The sequence below is a fragment of the Macrobrachium nipponense genome, chromosome 43 (genome assembly GCF_015104395.2).
Source record: "Macrobrachium nipponense isolate FS-2020 chromosome 43, ASM1510439v2, whole genome shotgun sequence".
Lineage (NCBI taxonomy): Eukaryota > Metazoa > Arthropoda > Malacostraca > Decapoda > Palaemonidae > Macrobrachium > Macrobrachium nipponense.
Genome location: NC_061104.1, coordinates 4,039,649 through 4,049,648, shown reverse-complemented (window position 1 = coordinate 4,049,648; position 10,000 = coordinate 4,039,649). Strand labels below are relative to the sequence as shown.

Genomic DNA, 10,000 nt, shown 5'->3' with positions numbered 1-10,000 from the left:
AGAGCGGATAACTAACAGGCGAAAAGTTCACTCAGTTTTGACATAGTTTCAGTTAGTTTCATTACGTTTCAATTAGTTTCAATTATTTTCATTCAGTTTCAGTTATTTTCGTTCAATTTCACTCAGTTTTACTCCCGTTTCTCTGAAACGTTGCGAGCGTTAAGGACGCCAACCCCCTCCACCCCCCAACACCCCAACACCTGCCCAGGTTCGAATTGATAACGAAGATATTAGACATTGTGTAAGATAGGTTATTATTTCTTTATCTGAGAGAGAGAGAGAGAGAGAGAGAGAGAGAGAGAGAGAGAGAGAGAGAGAGAGAATGATTGCTAGAGAAATAATTTATAATTAACATATAGACAGCAAGATGAGAGAGAGAGAGAGAGAGAGAGAGAGATACAAGGATTAGGATGTCTCAAAGACTTGTTAGTTAGAGAGAGAGAGAGAGAGAGAGAGAGAGAGAGAGAGAGAGAGAGAGAGAGAGAAAAGACGACCAATAAATGTGCAAAGACAGAGAGCGAGATTTTTTCATAAACTGTAGAGAGAGAGAGAGAGAGAGAGAGAGAGAGAGAGAGAGAGAGAGAGGAAGGCAATACGAAGTTCACAGTATCTAATCTTATCTCAAGAGATACGTTTTCCGAATATCCTTATTGTTCCGTGACAAAGGTCTACGCACAAAGTGTGACAGACAGACAGACAAAGGGACGAATGCCCAAATTATGTCGAAATGCCCGAATAAGAAAACTCAGGTTTGCCCAGCCAGGTATAATTGATATAACCACACGTGTCAATTGTGACAGTTTAATTCCGAAGCACGGTTAACATTAGTTTGAAAATCACTTATTAAATTGTGATGTGCATGTGTAAGTTAAGGAATATTATCAACTAAACTGTAACGAATATATATTTATTTAGCGAATAATTAACGATTCTATTTGTTTAGCGAATCTGTTTATTTAGCGAATAATTAACGAATCTGTTTGTTATGGAATAATTAACGAATATTTTTGTTTAGTGTATAATTAACGAATATTTTTATTTGGCGTATAATTAACTAATCTGTTTATTTAGCGGATAATCAACGATTTATTTATCTAATAATTAATGAATTGTTTATTTAGCGAATAATTAAAGATTTTATTTATCGAATAATTAACGAATTTGTTTATTTAGCGAATAATTAACGATTTTATTTTTCGAATAATTAAGTAATCTGTTTATTTATCAAATAACTAACGATTTTATTTATCGAATAATTGACGGATCTTTTTATTTATCGAATAATTAACGATTTTATTTGTCGAATCATTAACAAATCTGTTTATTTAGAGAATGATTAACGATTTCATTTATCGGATCATTAACGAATCTGTTTATTTCTGAAGATACTCCTTCAGGTGAATGTCGATACGGGTATAGCTGGAGATTTGGTGGAGGGGCAGTCCTGGGCTGTTGGAGGAGGGAGAGAGAGAGAGAGAGGGAGGATGAGGGAGGGGGGGAGGAGGCAGTGGTATAGTTTGCCCCCACCGGCGCTGCAGGGCTGGTGTATATGTATGCGTTTGTGCGTGTTTGTACGCTCAGGCTGCCCTCTCGTCGTGTTGTTTAGTGAGCGAGTGATCTAGACCAGTGCTACTGTGTTTGTGTGTGCGCGCGCGCGTATACTCCTCCTGTTTTGGGGTACTTCTGCGTACAAAGTATACAAAAGAGGATATCGGTTCTCGATGGTTTAGCGCTTCTGCGTACGAAGCTGACAGAATTTATTACAAAAAAGTGATTCACAAATTCACTTCTCGGTGGTACAGTTTGCCTAAAAGATATCTGAATGAAATTCAAAGACTCAAAGTTTTACGTATTTTACGTACCCACTTCGTGCGCGATTGGGTACGGCTACATACAAACTTGTACTTGAGGGTGTATTGTTTTCGTTCGTAGTCTGTGTAATGTCTGTTAGTATATATTCAATTCTTGTTGAATTAATGTGTTACGTGATTTTTTTTGAGTGACGTGTGTGGTCAACCTGCCATACAGCTACTGATTTCTGAGAAATCGTGCCCAGAATTTAACGAATTCCATTGAATTTCATTGAATTCAATTGAATTCCACTGTTGGACTTTGTGTATAAAGTTTCGTGTGATTGTGAAATTTAAGAGTGTCATGATTTGTCATGTAGAGAGGGCAATGACCACATGTCTGAAAAGAGCAAGGCTAGTGAAAGAGATGGTGAGATTGTTAGTGAGGAAATAGTGAGTCTGAGGATGATAGTGAGAATTCCCCCAGTGATTGTGAGATAACAAATATTTTTTCTTAAAAAAATAGTAAGAATTCAAGAATTCAACTGTGATTGTGTGAGATGACAATAAAAAAAAGGTTATTTTCCTCATAAAAAATGCAATACAGGGAAAAGAGGGTGAGAATGATAGTGATAATGACAGCGAGTCTGCTGATGGTGAGATTAAAAAAGAATATTTTTCCTTAAAAAAAAAAAGTTTTAAAGATGCAATACAGTGAAATGATGGTGAGGATGGCGGTGATAATGACGGTCAGTCAGCTGATGGTGATAGTAATAATCCTTCCCCCCAACCCCCTAGTGATAGTGAGATAAAAAAAACAATTTTATAATAAAAAAAACATCTTTGCACAGTGGTAAGCGTTATGCGCCGATCAGCTCATTATGGTAATGAGGCCTATATCCGTCTTGTTCGTAACAATGCCTCTCTCTTTGTTGTGATCTCAAGTTTTGTGGGGGAGAAGGGGGTGTTTGGCCCTGGGCAGGAGGGCAGGGGGATGAAGGGGGGTTGGGGGGTTTTGTCGAAATGCATGCCATGTACGTCAGAAAAATTACGTGAAACTTTTTATTTTATTTTGGGGGGGGTGGGGGGGGGTGAGAATTTCGGGCTCTGAATAGCGCCAGTGCTCTAAGGAAGAAGAGTTTATTAAATTCATATGATAATTCGGTTGTAATAACCCAAAATAAACCCATATAAGTGAAGATGAACCAGGTTTATCACGATTAAACCGATGGTGAAATATATGCTGTTTTGATAATGTAATCTGAAATTCATATAAAGAACTCAATACTTTCCATACTAATTATAATCATTAGAACGTATACACTGTAAAGACCTGATATATTACGGAAATACTTATCATAAATATGATATTTTGTCGCGAATTCTATGTATAAAAAGAATTTATTTCTTGATGGTCGAGTGCATTGAGTCACTGGCTTCCTGTGTTCTGAACCAGGAATGCGTAGGCTTGAATTCTGGTCTGGGTAGGAATAATTATATAGAAAACCCTTTTGAGTAACTATATATATATATATATATTATATAGTATTATATATTATATATATATATAATATACATATATAATATTGAATTGATTTTCAATATACTATTTCTTTTAATTTAATATTCAAGAAGATAATTAGCATAAATAGATACAAGCGAATAAAAATATTATAGTAAAAACAACGAAAGATATATACTTCACAAAGCATGAATGACCTTCTGAATAACTAATTATACACTGAGTAACGGATTCAGACCGTCATTTTTGACGGTAAGGAACAGCATAGCTTATTGATTTGAGAAACTTGCAATTTCTGGATGAGAAAGGGTGAACTTTCTTCGAGAGAAAGTGGGGAAAAGGTGACATTGTTTTCGAGCAGGAAATTGGATTAGGAGTCGATTGTGATGTTACCAGTAATATGATTGTTGTAGTTGTTGGTGTTGTTGTTATTTGTATTGTGGACTGTTATTCACTGTATGTAACACACTGTAGGAAGGAAGTGTTATTATTATTATTATTATTATTATTATTATTATTATTATTATTATTATTATAATTCAAAATATATTATACCAACCTGGAATGAATTTTGTTTTTATTATTATTGTTATTATTATTATTATCATCATCATTATATTTATTATATTACTAAAAAGTTAAAAATCTCTTTACACCAATCTGGAATGAATTCATTATTATTATTATTATTTATTATTATTATTATATTATTATTATTATATTATTATATTATTAGGTTATTATTATTGATTATTCACAAAATCCCACTACATACTCCCGGAAGAATGTACTGGGGCAAATGTTTAGACGAACTAAACCCTAAACGTAAAGTGTGGTCCCTATACACTCATTAGTGGAGAGAGAGAGAGAGAGAGAGAGAGAGACGAGAGAGAGAGAGAGAGAGACATGGGGTGTTTGTTTGTGTCGACAGACATTTTGTGTACATTGGAATATCGCCACCTCATTAGGGTGAAAATACCTGGGTTTAGTTCTGGCTTGAATATTTAATATTAATTATTAATTTTTATTAAAAAATTAATTGAAAAGGTTTGGTTTCGCTGAAAATTATTATTATTATTTATATTATCATATATATATAATTATTAAATAACATATAGAATATATAGACCTTGTAACTTTTCTCCACTGGGGTTAAAGGAATCTAATATGTATATAGGTAAATATTATTTTATATATATATCACTCTATATATGTTAAAAAATTCTATATATATATATATTTATATATATAATTGATATACAATTTATTTAAAATATAGATTATATTATTATATTATTATAATTAATTATATATAATATATATATATATATATATATATATATATATATATATAAGATCTTTTGTAATTTACTTTTAATTACTTTTATGTATTATGTAATTCCTTGTAACCCCAGTTGATGAGTTGAAACAAGCTGAATCCCTCTAATATTACATAAGCACCTTGCACTCGGACCATTGTAAATTATGACATAATACAAACTCGTGTTCTGATATCGACTATATAACTTCGCAGTTCCTTGATAGCTGTAGCCAGACTACTGTAAACCAGACTACTGTAACCAGACTACGCTGACAAGGCTATAAATAGTTATAAACAGCCACTGTCTGTTTCAAGATAGCGAGTGATGTCTTCACATGTCGTCAAGAGAATATAAATAAGGCTTCAGAAGTTAGCATAAGAAGTCCGTGACGTCATTTCTCTCTCTCGTTTTTAAGCCATCTGGTGGTAGGATTGAGAAGTAAGGTTGCTGTGTCTGAATTGGATGTTTTATATTGAATATTTAAAAGGTATTATGAGAGTCATCTTATATTTCTCTCTATTATTATAGGCCTTCTGTCTAGGCCTCCTTTGCTATGATACTGGGAGATTAGTGGTTTGTTGAGTGAAATTTGATATAAGCTGGAGATGGAAATCTTACTCTGATTTTTAAAATTTTTCGTGATTTTGAGAATTTTTGGCAATTTTTCTCCAAAGTCTTATCAATTTTATTTATCGTTTGTCTCTTTATAGAAAGAGGCACTGTTATTTGAGTTGTAAAATCCATACTGCTATATATAAGAGAATCTCATGAGTCAGCGTTCTCTGGAGTTTAGAAATTCCGTATGGCTATGTGAATGAGTCAGTCATGAGTTAAGTTAAAAAAAAAAACAGTCATATCTTGAGTTTATAAGAACCCATACGACTGCATAAAAAAAAGTCAGTGTTATTTCCGAGGCTATAAAAATCAATATATCTATAGTTATCTGGACCCGATGCTTGGTATACAAAGTGCATAGTTGCTAAACAAACTTGAACTGTGGGTATTAGATAATAAGGCTCCGTGAGTCGACGGAAAAAGAAAACAAGAAACGGGACCATAAGGGGTCGTTGTAATATGATGCTCCAATACCCCACCATTAACATGATTGTCATTCGGCTGGTGATCAGGTTGTGGTTGTTTTTTTTTTTGTCATGTTGTTGTTGTTGTTGTTGCGACAGATCTGGTGGCTCTGTCGCGGGGGGCACAAGGGAGTCAGTGTCCTTCCTCCTTGCTTTGTTTGTCAAGGGCAGAAGAAGAAGAAGAAATAGAAGAAGAAGAAGCACACCGCTATATTATTCCTGCCCCTCTCCCGTTGTGACTCAATCTTCGTATCCCTGGATCATCTTGTTCTGTGGGGAGGGATGGGGATTCATGGAGATTCCTCTATTACTGTTTTGTATTTTGACCTGGTTGGGATTGATGGGGGATTACTCTTAAGTCTTTCCAGACTTGGTTGAAGTTAATTGGGTATTTTGAGAAATATTAAATCCGTCTGTCTTGTTTTATTCTTGATCTGTTCGAAGATGTTCCATGAATTTCCAGTGGACCTCCTCAGTGTCAATTTCTAGGTGGACCTCCTCAGTGACAATTTCCAGGTGAACCTCCTCAGTGACAATTTCCAGGTGGACCTCAGTCAATTTCCAGGTGCACCTCCTCAGTGGCAATTTCCAGGTGGACCTCCTCAGTGGCAATTTCCAGGTGGACCTCCTCAGTAGCAATTTCTAGGTGCACCTCCTGAGTGGCAGTTTCCAGGTGGACCTCCTCAGTGTCAATTTCTAGGTGGACCTCCTCAGTGTCAATTTCCAGGTGGATCTCAGTAGCCAATTTCAGGTGCACCTCCTGAGTGCAGTTTCCAGGTGCACCTCCTCAGTGGCAATTTCCAGGTGAACCCTTCGGAGCCCTCTTGGGTTTATAGTCTGTTGACTCTGTCCACAAGGGTGTTCCAGCTGAAGATATAAAGACAAAAAAAGAAGATAGATCTGCTTTATGTTATGAACGATGCTGATTGATTACTCACTCGGAATATTTAATGGAAGGTCTCGAATTTTAGGTCGATTTCCTGGCCCATTTCGTAGTACAATGTCTTTTTATGAATGAATGTAGTGACGTCATATGGCCACGCTTGGCTATTCTTGTCTATCCGTTCATGACAGTTGAAACACATTTGGTTCTTGTCTAGACCTCCTGACGAATTGCGAGGAAACTGATTTTACGTTTCTCTCTCTCTCTCTCTCTCTCTCTCTCTCTCTCTCTCTCTCTCTCTCTCTCTCTCTCTCTCTCTTGACCATTGATTAGAGCGAGTGAAAAATCAAGTGACGTCGATTCGCAATTCGAGACTCAAAGGTGTCCCTCAAGTGTCGTCTTTAGGACGTCAAGGCGTTCCTTTAGGAACAGCTTAATCCTCCTCAGTGTCCTACTGAACGTCAGGAATCTCCTCCCCCCAACCCCCTTCCAACCCCCACCCCCCAAAATCGGTTCTTTTGCTACTGCAAATGGTTTTGTCTCTTTGAAGGAGAGATCGTTTAAATAGACTCCGCTTATCTCGTAAAAGAGTTTTACCTGGGCGTGTGTTTTTTTTTTTTTTTTTTTTTTTTTTTTTTTTACCTTTGCTTTAGCGACGCGCGTTTGTAATGGTTTAAGATGGCGGGCATCACGTTGTTGTGAAGATGTGCAGTGTTGAATTGTTTTTATTGGTATTTTTGTTGTTTGGTCTCTATAACTAGATAAATATGCAGAATCTACTTCTCATTTTTACCAGATACATATGTAATTGTAATAGCCCTCTTAACTTCTCACATTCTTTGCTCTTGTTTTGGATACGCTTGTCACTTACAAAGCCTTGTGATCCAAATGTCAAGGAAATATGATGAAAAGATGATGTCCGGTAGCGGGAAACGGACTCACGATACCATAATCACGACGAGGTCACCTAGCCACACACACACACACACACACCACCATACTATATATATTATAATATTATTATATATATTTATATATATATATATACAAGTTGTCCTTTTATTTATAAATATTTTTGTTACCCAGTTCCTAAAGTTATATAAGAAATCTCAATATCATTATTCAGATTTCAAATAAAAATTCCTGTGTATACATAGGTATCCTGAAAAGTATATCTTGTGTATTTAAGTATGTTCATGCGCGTATACGTATACACTTGTGCGCTGTATGCCAATAGGCGAGCGTTTATAATATATTGTTCGTTTCAGGCTTATCATGCATTGCGTAAAATAATTTGACAGTCATTATTTTGAGGAAATACCGATTCACGCTTATCGTTTTTACATAAGCAGCGATAGTTCCGTGATACGATTGGACAAAAGGCGACAGGGACCTCGTTTTGTGTAGCAGAATGTATGTAGAGTCGATAGGGTAGTGTGTGGTTATGAGAAAGTCGCCTCCTATGCAGGATGGCATAGGGGCAAGTTTCCCCTAAATAACTTCCTTTTTAAGCTGACTTACTCCAGTTAGTGTGAATTAAACACTTATAAGTATAAAAGTGCAGTTTTATTCTGTAGCTAAAAACTTCTTGGTTAATTATCATTGTGATTATGATGAGGCCCACACGAAGAAGTTGGCCCTCCCCCCCACCTCTCCTCCTCCCCCAGGGGAACCGTTGTGTTTACTTTGCCTTTTTCGTGGTCAGGTCATCTGGTAGGCCTGTGAGAGATCATCTTTGTTTGAAGGGTATTCTCGTGTCCTCTATGTATACACATATGTAGGTAACTTGTTTCTCTCATAGGTAACTCGTTTCTCTCACAAGTAACTTGTCTCTCTCATAAGTAACTTGTCTCTCTCATATGTAATTTCTCTGTCATAAGTAATTTTGTTTCTCTCATAAGTAACTTCTTTCTCTCATTAAGTAATTTTTTCATCTCCTAAGTAACTTGTTTCTTTCATAAGCAACTTGTCTCTCTCATAAGCAAATTGTCTCTCTCGCAAGTAATGCGTTTCTCACATAAGTAACTTGTAAGTCTCTTTAAGTAATTTTTTCATCTCCTAAGTAACTTGTTTCATTCATAAGTTACTTGTCTCTCTCTTAAGCAAATTGTCTCTGTCATAAGTAATTTATTTCTTCTCATATGCAACTTGTCTCTCTTTCATAAGCAACTTGTTTATCTCATAAGAAACTTGTTTCGCTCATAAGCAAGTTGTCTCTCTCCCAAGTTAATTATTTCCCCAATTGGTAACTTGTTCAGGTTTAAAGTCTTTTGGTGTGCTAAACTATTTCTTGTCTATAGATTACAATCATACCCTTCGAATAGTCACTTGGTTATCATTTTACAGATCTTGGGGAGGGGGGGGGTTTATACAGGCTGGGGGTGGGGGTGGGGGGGGGGAAGAAGGTTGGGTTGATAGGCCTATAGATGATACAGATTATTAAGAAGGATATATTTTAGTCATTCACGATTATTTCGTGAAAATATCTCTTTGTTCCTTCGTGTTCCAGGATCTTTGGGAATTCTCTCTCTCTCTCTCTCTCTCTCTCTCTCTCTATGCACGATGTCGTCTCCCCGGATGGACTAATGAGTCTTTTGAGACATCCTAATCCTTGTAACTCCCTGTAGCTCTCTCTGTGTGTACTCAGGGACCTTTACAAAGCTCTCCTTCTCTCTCTCTCTCTCTCTCTCTCTCTCTCTCTCTGTACCCCTGAACCTTTAGGAATCTCTCTCTCTCTCTCTCTCTCTCTCTCTCTCTCTCTCTCTCTCTCCACTGTCGCAAGGACACACACAGACAAACAGAGAGAGAGAGAGAGAGAGAGAGAGAGAGAGAGAGAGAGAGAGAGAGACGAGAGGGGCTCTCATTTGAAGCAGCAACCCTCCCCAGGGGAACTCCATCGTCCACCTATCTTGACCGGAATGAGCAATTGTCTTGTCCATATATAGAGGACTCATTTTGTTTCATGTATAAGGTGTTGTTGCCGTGGCCCGGTGAACTGGTGAAAGGAGACTGCGTATTCTACTACATTTTGACACTTTTAAAAGTGCGGTAATGCATATGATGTTAGCGGGTTGGGTAATGAAAGATGGGATTCTATGGTTTGTTTATTTTTGTTTGTCTATGACTCCCAACAGCCTTAGAAATATTATTGTTATTTTTTGGCGTTGTGAAAAACAGTGTGTATTTGCTATTGATTCTGTTTGTGTGTGTGTGTGTGTGTGGGTGAGTGTGTATATGTGCGTATAAGTTGTAACATGTATGAATGTGACAGTTTTTATGTATATTTTTATATATCTATATATGTAAATTGTATATATAGTATATATATAAATATGTGTATGTATATGTATATATAGATATATATACACGTGTGTAAGGAACACACATATACATGCATAAATGCA

The 10,000-nt window shown here is 36.4% G+C and overlaps 2 protein-coding genes across 6 annotated transcripts in view; both read left to right on the top strand.

The window, feature by feature from the left end:
* LOC135213776 (uncharacterized) overlaps window positions 1-10,000 on the top strand; it is a 403,929-nt gene that overhangs the window by 140,264 nt on the left and 253,665 nt on the right. The window lies entirely within an intron of this gene.
* LOC135213992 (uncharacterized) overlaps window positions 1-10,000 on the top strand; it is a 41,098-nt gene that overhangs the window by 4,012 nt on the left and 27,086 nt on the right. The window contains exon 1 of one of the 5 annotated variants that reach the window (XM_064248083.1): window positions 1,598-1,694. The exons of 2 other annotated variants lie outside the window; for them this stretch is intronic. The gene's annotated coding sequence lies outside the window, so the exon portion shown is untranslated. Of the gene's footprint in view, window positions 1-1,597; window positions 1,695-10,000 lie in introns of those variants that run through there. 2 more of the 5 variants (XM_064248085.1, XM_064248087.1) reach the window with 2 other exon arrangements.